This window comes from Erinaceus europaeus, chromosome 11 (assembly GCF_950295315.1).
Source record: "Erinaceus europaeus chromosome 11, mEriEur2.1, whole genome shotgun sequence".
NCBI classification, from domain to species: Eukaryota; Metazoa; Chordata; class Mammalia; order Eulipotyphla; family Erinaceidae; genus Erinaceus; species Erinaceus europaeus.
This window is the reverse complement of record NC_080172.1, coordinates 43,222,833-43,235,186: the sequence shown is the minus strand read 5'-3', so window position 1 is coordinate 43,235,186 and position 12,354 is coordinate 43,222,833. Positions and strand designations below refer to the sequence as shown.

Below are 12,354 nucleotides of genomic sequence, written 5' to 3'. Positions count from 1 at the left end.
CCTGCTTCACCACTTGCAATGTTTTACCCCTGCAGGTGGGGACCAGGGACTCGAACTCGGGTCCTTGTGCACTGTAATATGTGTGCCCAACCAGGTGCGCTACCTAAATACAGTCTTCTAGAACATTAAACATTGTTCCCTATATCTAATACAGAGAGAAAAAAAGAAACATAAGCTGTGTGCTATTGTCTCTGTTCTTAAATAAAAGTATTATCCTATATAACACACATTTTGAAAAGTTACACTGCTTCATGTCTTCTCTTTACTAGGTCTCCAGCCAGACAGCTTTTCTTTATGACACAGATTCTGTAAGATTGGACAATCCCTTTAAGCAATAGGGGGGGGGGGGAGGACTGCTTTACAAACATTCTGCTATGTATGACAAAACTTAAAAACACAATTTAAAGTTGTCAGATTCTAATCTCCTGGTGAAAGGAATACAGTGCAACCAACCAAACCCAAACAGATGCCAGGCACTCTTGTAATTACGTGACAGCACTTCTCCCATTTACTAATTCTGCTTTGCTAATCTGATACTTCAGGTAAGCCAACAGAAATCAGTGCAGTGCAAGAAGGCCACACTGAGTGAATACCCGCGCCTCTGGGTAGGACTGATAGAAGCCAGTGTCAGCATGCCTCTTCCCAGCCCACAGGTAAGTAAAGCTCCCTGAAAGTTCTTCCAACCTCTGGTCTCTGAATTCAACCAACTTTTCCTGTTCCCTTTTACATACGGATTAATAAACCATTCATTCACTCTCCTGGCCTTAAGGAAGCTGCCTGGCCCCGCAGGGGCACAGAGGCCAAACAGGGCTGCCCTGCTGGCCCCTCTCCCCATCTGCCTAGGGTATGTCCGCCCTGGCCGGGCCTGGTTTCTCCCCACGCCTCGCCCAGGGGCACCTGTGCACCTGCTCCTCCGCCACACAGCAGCACTGCTCCCCCTCCCCGCGGAGCAGCAGCTACCCTCCCCCACAGCAAAGGGCACCTGCACCCGCCGCCCCCGCCCCTGGGCTTCTCCGCGCTTCCCACTAAGGGGGCGTTTGTCCCCGCCCGGCGCCCCGCAGGGGAAAGGAGGGCGCGATGGAAAAATCCCGCCTCCGAGTCGGACAGACAAAAAGCAGACGGCGGTACCCGCGCCCCCGCTGCCGTGCCCCGCACGCGCGCCCCCGGCCCGTCACTCGCCTGACACGCCCACTCTCGCTCACGCGCGCTCACGCCCCCGCCCCCGCGCGCCCTCGCCTCGAGGCGCGGGCACGGGCTCAGCTAGCCGCCTCCTCGGACACGCCCGCGGCTGCCACCCGGCCCCGCGCACACTCGCGCGTCCACACCCTTGCACGCAGCCACCGACAACCGCCTCGCCGCCCCCGCGCGGCTCCCACGCATCCGCCCGCATCCTCGCGCGCACGCTGCCCGCTACCCTGCGCGTCCTCGCACCGCCCGCACACCCCCGCCCCCACGCGTAAGCGCGCGCCCCCGCCGCGAGCACTCGTGCTCCCCACGCCCGCACTAGGCGCGCCTCCGCCCGGGCCCCGCCCCCGCGCGCCCACGCCGGCCGCCGCCCTCGCCCCACATGCCACGACCCGACTCAACCCGCGGCCGCACGCACATTCACTCACTGGAACTTAGCACAGCCGCCGCTCAGCCCAGCTAGAGCCCTGCGCCTCGGTCTGCCTCCTCCAACCACTCGGCCCCGCCCGGCCCGGTCTGGCCCCGACTAGCCCAACCCTGCCCGACCCGCTCAGCTCCGCTAGCCGCAGCTGGAAGGACTCGGGGCGCGGGTACCGCTGTCTCCCCGCCACAGCCCGAGTGCGCCGCCCGAGCCAATGGCCGAGCGTGGCGGTGAGCTCACCGGGCCCGGCCCCGCCCTCCAGGCCGCGAGACCCAATCGGAGGACGCGACGTCACCCGGAGCCGGGCAGAGGCAGGTGTGGGGCGCGGAGCCACTCCGCGCGAGGACTGCGCCGGAACTGCGCCGGAGTCGCGGGGCGTCGCGTTCTGGACGGCGGCGTTCTGTCCTGGAGGTTGCGGGCGCTGCGCAGCCCCGGGGACCCGCGCGGGAAGCCCAGTGACGGCCCCGCCTCTGAGCCCACCCGGTTCCCCGGTTCCGAAAGGCCCGCTGGGGAGGGGGGTGAGGTCCACTTGAGAGCAGGGATAGCACTGAACCCGACGGCCGCGCCCGCTCCCACCCCACCGCCCGAGAGACCTACCCCGAGACCCTCACGACTCGCCCCCGCCCCGGCAAACCCCAGCGCCGCGATGCCATCGAGTCTTCTCGGCAGCTCCGCCTCCTGGGAAGAGGCGCACCCGAGTGGGGCCCTGCGGTGGCGGCGTCTGCAATGCAGGCTCGGGAGGAACCGGCATTGCGCTGGGAACACGAGGAGCGCGGGAGGAGGGGAGCGACACCCGCCGACGTCTGGGCCGCCGGGCTAGAGCCTGTCTGGCCGTCGTGACGCTCAGCCGCAGGCATCCTGGAAGTGCGGGGCTCTGCGTTTCGGAGGTGCAGGACCTGACCGCCGGAGCTGGAGTTGCTGCGCCTCGGCGCAATTTCATCTAACCTTGGAATTCAGAAGTTCTAGCGTCACTTTCTCACTTAGATACTTTTATCATGCCGATGCCGCTTCTCCTCCAAGTTCAGATCACACCATCTGCCCAAGCTCACCTCTGAAAGCAGCCTTCTGGACATCCCAAAGGGACTATGCCTTCTTCACTCCCACTTCTCTGATAACATCTGTAGTCCTGCTCACCTTCAGCACCACAAGGCCTCTCACACACAGTGTTTGACTTAAGCAGGTTGCTACGAGGCTGTCTTCTCTTTCGCTTCACATTATCAATTATTTTTTAAACTGACTGTCTCCTTTCCCACATCTGAGTTAAAAGATGGGGCTAGAGCCTCAGTTTCATCCTTCATGAGGCTGGGTCCCAACCTGTGCCACATGATCCTGAGCCATGAAAACAATCAGGTCTCACTCAAGGAAGCTGGCTACCACGCCAGTAAAGTGAGAAACCTACATACTCCATCTTATCCTACTAAATCTGTCTGCTTCTATCCCACTCACACCCCACTGAAAACCTACACTATTCTACTTATGCATTTTGCCCCTTTATCTGTGAGAAAGGTCTTCTCCCAATTCCTTGTGTTTTCCTGACCCCAGGGGGCATTGTCATACTTCTTTTGAGTTTCAGTAGGTGAGTAGCCTCTTTTTTTAAAAAAAAATACTTATTTACTTATTCCTTTTTGTTGTCCTTTTATTTTATTGTTGTAGTTATTATTGTTGTCATCGTTATTGGATAGTACAGAGAGAAATGGAGAGAGGAGGGGAAAACAGAGGGGGAGAGAAAGATAGACACCTCAGACCTGCTTCATCGCTTGTGAAGCGACTCCCCTGCAGGTGGGGAGCCGGGGTCTCGAACCAGGATCTTTACCCCAGTCCTTGCGTTTTGCGCCACGTGCGCTTAACCCGCTGTGCTACCGCCCAACGCCCAGGTGAGTAGTTTCTATTTGCTTCCTGGGGAGAAGCTTGTTAAGGTAGTAATCAAGAACAACTGGACAGGTAAAGTACAGGACTTGCAAGTATGTGGCCCCAGGTTTGATCCTGGACATCATATATGCCAGAAGAAGATGTATGCCAGAGAAACACTCTTGATTTCTCTTTTTGTTTTTACATGAAATAGATCTTACTTTTTAAACCCCACTATATATGTTATGGCTTCATGTCTTAAAAAAATAAAATAAAAATAAAAGGCTCTGGAAACAAACCACCAAAGTACAAAGTCAATTTCTCCCTAGTTAGTGAACCACCCACTATGCCAGTCTGACTATGGGTAAGAATTAAACATATCAACATATGTGTGTGTACCAGTGTCTGGCACATGAAGCATATTCAGTATAAGCTCTTTTTGCTACTAGAACTGGGGTGGTAGGTCTTACCTTGAGAGAAGGGGTAGTTTCCAGGTTTCCTAGTAATGCTTTATTGTAGACTTGGGCACAGGTTTTAGTTTGTAAAACCGCATTGAGTTTCACATGCTTATGATATGTCTATATCACCTGTATAATGTACATTAGCAACACTTTTCTAAAAGATAGTTACTTCTAGCTAAGGAAGAGAAACAGTTCTAATCTTGAGAATGGGAAAAGAGCCTTTCTTATCCTGATCCTGTGCACAGTGCCTCAGTTATTGTTGAATTGCTCTAAATGGATTGTGAGCTATGGAGACTAGCTGGGAAGGTGGGATGGTGAGGGCAGCCCTGCCTCTATACACTACAGAACCAGGGAACTTGAATGGTTTGCATCCTGGCTCAATCAAATGAACCTAATTAAAGAGGAGACTCTAGTCTCTTCTCTCTTGGGGGGTGGGAGGAGGTTGGGAGAGTGTTCTGTGCTTGCTTTCAAAAGACAAGAGTTTCAACCCTAGGTTCAGGTCTGCACATGTCAGGAGCCTGAGCAGGGTCAGGAGAGCCCATAACTTTCACCCTCCTGCATCAGCTACAGGTCTTCCTGGCATGTGAGCAAGGCAGTAGTATGGATATTTCACTGACCCATGCTTGGAAAGTCAGGTGAAGCTGGAATAGGGGCAGAATACTTCTGAATTGAGCTCAGCTTACTAGAACCCAGTGCCCATAAGTTGTTCTTCACATGAAAACATCCTTCTTTCCAGCCTAAAAATGGTGGGCTGTGGCTCACACAGATTATTACATGGGTTTGTATTTTAATGGGACTTTGAGTCTACCTGCATCATTTTTAAAAGTAAAAAAAAACTTTATTCAGTGATGACTTCTTTTGGTAGCACCTAGACCAAGTGCAATTTCTCATTCTTTGTAGATACAGCGAGACTTTAACCATCCCTACCCTCTACTGATAGTCTGACAATGAAGTAAGGCCAATAGCCTACTACAGATTAAGAGGAAGGAATTCATACACTGTTGCTATTTCTCCTACAAGTTGCATATTTGTCAAAGAAAAAAGGTTTCCAGAAATTAGATAACTTGGTGAAAATCACAGGCCCAGGTGACATATTTTGAACTTGCACTCATTGAACTCCACTTTGATGGTTTTCCAAGTACCTAAAAGCCCTTCCTGTCATTTAGATACCTTTTATTTAAAAAGCAGTTTGGAAATTCCTACAAAGGGGTTCTTTTCAATCATTATTTAAGATTCCATGTGCAAGTCCAAATAACAAGACTTCATTCAATACTAGCTAAGGAATAGTAAGTAACAATTACTATATACCAAGAATTTCTGGTTGTCCACCTTTGGAGTGCTTTTTACTGACCCCACCCCTCTTTGGCCAGTGGAATCTCATCAGAAGAAACATGAATGACCACAGATAGAAGGTTTAAGAATCTCACCTGGGGCACACCTGGTTAAGTGCACACATTACAATGCACAAGGACCTGGGTTCAAACCCCGTTCTCCACCTACAGAGGGAAAGTTTCATGAGTGGTGAAGTGCTGATGCAGGTGTCTGTCTCTGTTCCTCTCAATTTCCCCTTTCCTCTATCCAACCAACAAACAAGCAATCAGAGACCATATTCCTTTCCCAGTTTTGTCAACTGTGGAAGATGAAGACTCTTTCTGGCCATATCCTTGAGTAGTCATGATGAGTACAGCCCTTCCTCCCAACTGGCACTGGACTTGTGGCATAAGTGGGAAGTAAACCACTGGAATGTTACCACAATCTAGTCTCACCTCTCCTGTATTAAGAAACTCTGAGCTTCTGCATATGTAAATCTTCATTGAAAATTGTCAAATAGTATTCCTTTCAAAGCAACTAATAATTAAAAAATATGTAATAATCGGGTTCCTGGAAGATGGTGGACTGAGAAGCTGCTAGTGGCTTGAGCTCTGATCACATCTTCTGGAAACAGTAGGATTTTCTGCCTTTAGTAGGCCAGTCAATAAGGGGTCCTAGCGGTGACACCAAGGAGGTGACTATAACTTAATTTGGGTTAAGAATTAGAGTAGAGGTGGTGCGGACTAGCGGGTGGGCTGCTCCAGACTTCCCAGGCGGCAGCGGGCAAGGCGGGTGCGCCGGGCACTGTCCTCGGCCTGGGAAGGTGGCTCCTCAGCCCGTTGCAGAGCGCTGCTGGGCGGCAGGCAGAGGACCGGGAGGGAGCACTGTAGCTCGGGAACTTTCTCTTGGGGGTCTCCGGGGACCACCGCGACCCTGAGGGCGGATCCGAGGACATCTTGAGTACAGCTCTCATTGGATCAAAAGGACTTGGAGCTAGTTTTCATTTTTGAGAAATCCTTTAAAAAAGCTTCGGGGGGGGGGGGGGTTCCCGGAAGATGGCGGACTGAGAAGCTGCTAGTGGCTGAGCTCTGACCACATATCCTGGAAATGGTAGGATTTTCTGCCTTTAGCAGGCCAGCCAATAAGGGGTCCTAGCGGTGACACCAAGGAGGTGACTATAACTTAATTTGGGTTAAGAATTAGAGTAGGAAAAAAAGGGGAAAATTTTTTTTCTTCCTTTTAATTTTCAAGCATACCTCCTTCCCCGCCCCCCCCCCCCCCCATAACCAGTCCCTGGGGACCAGATCCTAGCAGGATCCCCTGCTAGGAGCTCCTTTTCTTTACCAAATTCCTGTCCCACCAGGGAGTATCATTAATTCTAAGTCTATACCCTTCTGAAACCTCTGACCTTTTTTCTTTCTAAGTAGCCAACCACCCCCCCACCTCACCCCGCATAGCTAATTAAATAATTAAAAATAAATACATTAAAAAAACCCTTTCCTTTCACTGCCCTTTTATGACTGTTCTTTATCTTATCTTTTTCTTCTCTCTCTCTCTCTTTTTCTTTTTCTCATTCTTGTCATCCTTTCTTCCTTAATCCTACAGCTTCCAAAGTCACAGCCCCCAGCCCCCACACCACCAAACAGTGTGCTTTTTTGAATTCACTGATACAAATTTGGGAATTTCCCTTCACTGCTCTTTAATTACAGCTCTTTTTCTTATCTTTTCCCTTTTCTCTCTCTTGTCTCTCTCTCTCTCTCTTTTTTAATCTTGTCATACACTTCTTCCTTCTTCTTTGCCTTTCTGAATTTGTGAATTATTTTGGGGAAGAAATCTGACTCAGAGTGGACTCTCTATGTGTATATCTCTGCTCTAGTTCCCTTTCCCTTCTTGTTACCCCTAGAATATACAGTGGATAGTAGATTTGCATAACTGTCTATTCTTGCTATCCTTTCTTTTCTCTTTCTTCACTGGGATTTGGTTACTATTTTTTCACGGACTGGAGAAATTGTTTGGCTAACTGGTAACGATTAAACTACTTCAATACTTGCTTTAGTTGCTACTGTAATTCCTGAGGTTGGTGAGTGCAATTGTCATAAAGGTATTTAGTACAGTGTTACTTGTACTCAAGACACAACAACTGAGGAACAACAGAGCATAAAAAAAGAAAACACATAAATAAAAAAAATGGGTAGATCAAAAACAAATAAAATGGCTACTCCAATGAATTCAGACAAGAGCCCAGAAGGAACTACAAATCAGCCAGAAGTAACCATAGATAAGAAAAGTATGCAAGCAATAATAAACTTATTAATCACAGAAATGAAAATAACATTGGAGGAAAGGAATGGCAGTATTAGGGAGACAACAGTTGAGACCCCCAAGGAAAATACTGATTATCTTGAGGCAATTAAAGAACTGAAAGCTGAAATAGCTGTAATGAAGAAAGAAGCTGAGGCAAGGGAAAGCAGACTAACAGAAGCAGAAAACAGAATTAGACAGAGGATGAGTTAGAGAAAACTAAGAAAGAGGTGTAAGAGCTTAAAAAGAGATTAAGAGACACTGAAAACAACAACAGAGACATATGGGATGATCTCAAAAGAAGTAACATTCGTATAATTGGCCTACCAGAGGAAGAAAAAGAGGAAGGGGAAGCAAACATTCTAGAGGAAATAATAGAAGAAAACTTCCCAGACCTGAATAACAGAAAGGACATCAAGATTCAAGAGGCCCAGATAGTACCAAACAGAATCAACCCAGACCTGAAGACACCAAGACACATCATAGTCACAATGAGAAGTAAGGATAAAGAAAGGATCCTAAAGGCTGCAAGAGAGAAAAAAAAAGTCACATACAAGGGAAAACGCATAAGATTATCTGCAGACTTCTCCACTCAAACTCTAAAAGTCAGAAGGGAATTGCAAGATATCTATCAAGCCCTGAATGAAAAAGGGTTTCAACCAAGGATAATATATCCTGCTAGACTTTCATTCAAACTAGATGGAGGGATCAAAACCTTCTTAGACAAACAACAGTTAAAGGAGGCAACCATCACCAAGCCGGCCCTGAAAGAGGTTCTAAAAGACCTCTTATAAACAAGAACATCACTATAATACTTGCAATATATCAGAGCAAACAAAATTTTTTTTGAACAATGGCACTACAATACATTAAATCCATAATATTAATAAACGTCAATGGCTTAAACTCACCTATTAAAAGGCACAGGGTGGGGGGATGGATCAGAAAACATAACCCAACCATATGCTGCTTGCAAGAATCCCATCTGTCACAACAAGATAAACACAGACTTAAAGTGAAGGATGGAAAACTATCATACAGGCTAACGGACCACAAAAAAGGGCAGGAACAGCCATTCTCATGTCAGACATGATAGATTTTAAATAAAGTAATAAAAGATAGACAAGGACATTACATAATTATTAGAGGATCAATCAGCCAAGAAGACTTAACAATTATTAACATCTATGCACCCAACGAGGGACCATCTAAATACATTAAGCACCTACTGAAAGAATTTCAAAAATACATCAATAGTAATACAATAATAGTGAGAGACTTCAATACCCAACTCTCACACTTAGATCAACAAAGCAGAGAACCAATAAAGATACAAGAGAATTGAATGAAGAGATTGACAGACTAGACCTCTTGGACATTTTCAGACTCCTCCACCCCAAAAAACTGGAATACACCTTCTTTTCAAATCCACATAACACATACTCAAGGATAGACCACATGTTAGGCCACAAAGACAGCATCAATAAATTGAAGAGCATTTAAATCATCCCAAGTATCTTCTCAGACCACAGTGGAGTAAAACTAACATTTAACAACAAACAGAAAATTATTAAAAGTCACAGAATTTGGAAACTAATCAACATACTCCTTAAGAACCACTGGGTCAGAGACTCACTCAAGCAGGAAATTCAAATGTTCCTGGAAACAAATGAAAATGAAGACACAACCTATCAAAATATTTGGGACACAGCTAAAGCAGTACTGAGAGGGAAACTTATAGCCATACAATCACATATTAAACACCAAGAAGAAGCTCAAATGAACGACCTTACTGCACACCTCAAGGACTTAGAGGAAGAGGAACAAAGGAACCCTAAAGCAACCAGAAGGACAGAAATCACTAAAGTTCGAGCAGAAATAAACAACATCGAAAATAAAAGAACCATACAAAAGATCAATGAAGCCAAATGTTGGTTCTTTGAAAGATTAAACAAAATTGACAAACCCCTAGCCAGACTCACCAAACAAAAATGAGAGAAGACTCAAATTAATAGATTGTAAATGATGGAGGAGATATCACAACTGACACTACAGAAATCCAGAGAATCCTGCGAAACTTCTATAAAGAACTATATGCCACCAAGCTAGAGAATCTGATCTGGAAGAAATGGAACAATTCCTAGAAACATATGCCCTTCCAAAACTGAACCAAGAAGAACTACAAAATCTAAATGCACCAATCACAGACAAAGAAATTGAAACCATTATTAAGAATCTCCCCAACAACAAAAGTCCTGGACCAGATGGCTTCACAAACAAATTCTACAAAACTTTCAGGAAACAGTTACTACCCATACTTCTTAAGCTATTCCATAAGATTGAAGAACAGGAATACTCCTTTCCACCTTCTGTGAAGCCAACATCACCCTGATACCAAAAGCTGATAGGGACAGAACAAAAAAGGAAAACTACAGACCAATATCTCTGATGAACATAGATGCCAAAATATTAAACAAGATCTTGGCCAACCGGATACAGCAACATATCAAAAAGATTGTTCATCACGACCAACTGGGATTCATCCCAGGAATGCAAGGCTGGTTCAACATCCATAAGTCAATCAATGCCATTCACCACATCAATAAAAGCAAAGCCAAAAACCACATGATTATCTCAATAGATGCAGAGAAAGCCTTTGACAAGATCCAACACCCATTCATGCTCAAAACTCTACAAAAAATGGGAATAGATGGGAAATTCCTCAAGATAGTGGAGTCTATATATAGCAAACCTACAGTCAACATCATACTCAATGGACAGAAGCTGAAAGCATTCCCCCTCAGATCAGGGACTAGACAGGGCTGTCCACTGTCACCATTACTATTCAACATAGTATTGGAAGTTCTTGCCATAGCAATCAGGCAAGAGAAAGAAATCAAAGGAATACAGATTGGAAGGGAAGAAGTCAAGCTCTCACTATTTGCAGATGATATGATAGTATACATAGAAAGACCTAAAGAATCCAGTAGAAAATTACTGGAAGTTATTAGGCAATATAGCAAGGTATCAGGCTACAAAATCAATGTACAAAAATCAGTGGCATTTCTTTATGCAAACACTAAATCTGAAGAAGACATCCAGAAATCACTCCCATTTACTGTTTCAGCAAAATTAATCAAATACCTAGGAATAAAGTTGACCAAAGAAGTGAAAGACTTGTATGCTGAAAACTATGAGTCGCTACTCAAGGAAATAGAAACTGATACCAAGAAATGGAAAGATATCCCATGCTCATGGATTGGAAGAATAAATATCATCAAAATGAATATTCTCCCCAGAGCCATATACAAATTTAATGCAGTACCCATCAAAGATCCACCAAGCTCCTTTAAGAGACTAGAACAAACACTACAATCATTTATCTGGAACCTGAAAACACCTAGAATTGCCAAAACCATCTAGAGTAAAAGAAACAGAAATGGAGGCATCACACTCCCAGACCTTAAACTATATTATAAAGCCATCATCATCAAAACAGCATGGTACTGGAACAAAAATAGGCACACAGACCAGTGGAACAGAATTGAAAGCCCAGAAGTAAATCCCCAAACATATGGACATCTAATCTTTGATAAGGGGGCCCAAAGGATTAAATGGAAAAAGGAGGCTCTCTTCAATAAATGGTGCTGGGAAAACTGGGTTGTAACATGCAGAAGAATGAAATTGAACCACTTTATCTCACCAGAAACAAAAATCAACTCCACATGGATCAAAGACCTAGATGTCAGACCAGAAACAATCAAATACTTAGAGGAAAACATTGGTAAAACAGTTTCCCACCTACACCTCAAGGACATCTTTGATGAATCAAATCCAATTGCAAGGAAGACTAAAGCAGAAACAAACCAATGGGACTATATCAAATTGAAAAGCTTGCACATCCAAAGAAACTATTAAACAAACAAAGAGACCCCTCACAGAATGGGAGAAGATCTTCACATGCCATACATCAGACAAGAAACTAATCACCAAAATATATAAAGAGCTCAGCAAACTTAGCACCAAAAACGACTGCCACCTCTCCAGATTCAAAGGAGGTCTCGAAACTTTACATCAGGCCCAACCTGACGCTGTTGACTGGCTACAGAAGAAGGGCAAACGCTAGAAGAAGAAGCACCAAAAAAACAAATGACCCCATCCAAAAATGGGCAGAGGATATGAACAAAACATTCACTACAGAGGAGATCCAAAAGGCTAACAAACATATGAAAAACTGCTCTAGGTCAGTGATTGTCAGAGAAATGCAAATTAAGACAACACTAAGATACCACCTCACTCCTGTAAGAATGGCATACATCAAAAAGGACAGCAGCAACAAATGCTGGAGAGGATGTGGGGACAGAGGAACCCTTTTACATTGCTGGTGGGAATGTAAATTGGTCCAGCCTCTGTGGAGAGCAGTCTGGAAAACTCTCAGAAGGCTAGACATGGACCTTCCAGTAATTCCTCTCCTGGGGTTATACCCCAAGGACTCCATAACACCCAACCAAAAAGAGGTGTGTTCTCCTATGTTCATAGCAGCACAATTCATAATAGCTAAAACCTGGAAGCAACCCAGGTGCCCAACAACAGATGAGTGGCTGAGAAAGCTGTGGTATATATACACAATGGAATACTATGCAGCTATCAAGAACAATGAAGCCACCTTCTCTGACCCATCCTGGACAGAGCTAGAAGGAATTATGTTAAGTGAGCTAAGTCAGAAAGATAAAGATGAGTATGGGATGGTCCCACTCATCAACAGAAGTTGAGTAAGAAGATCTGAAAGGGAAACTAAAAGCAGGACCTGATCAAATTGTAAGTAGG

At 45.6% G+C, this 12,354-nt stretch overlaps 1 protein-coding gene across 16 annotated transcripts in view; it reads right to left on the bottom strand.

Moving 5' to 3' along the window:
- The window catches only part of CAMTA1 (calmodulin binding transcription activator 1), a 1,087,698-nt gene that overhangs the window by 58,749 nt on the left and 1,016,595 nt on the right, over window positions 1-12,354 (bottom strand). Inside the window, exon 1 of one of the 16 annotated variants that reach the window (XM_060201387.1) lies at window positions 1,610-1,747. The exons of 13 other annotated variants lie outside the window; for them this stretch is intronic. The gene's annotated coding sequence lies outside the window, so the exon portion shown is untranslated. Of the gene's footprint in view, window positions 1-1,603; window positions 1,748-12,354 lie in introns of those variants that run through there. 2 more of the 16 variants (XM_060201388.1, XM_060201389.1) reach the window with 2 other exon arrangements.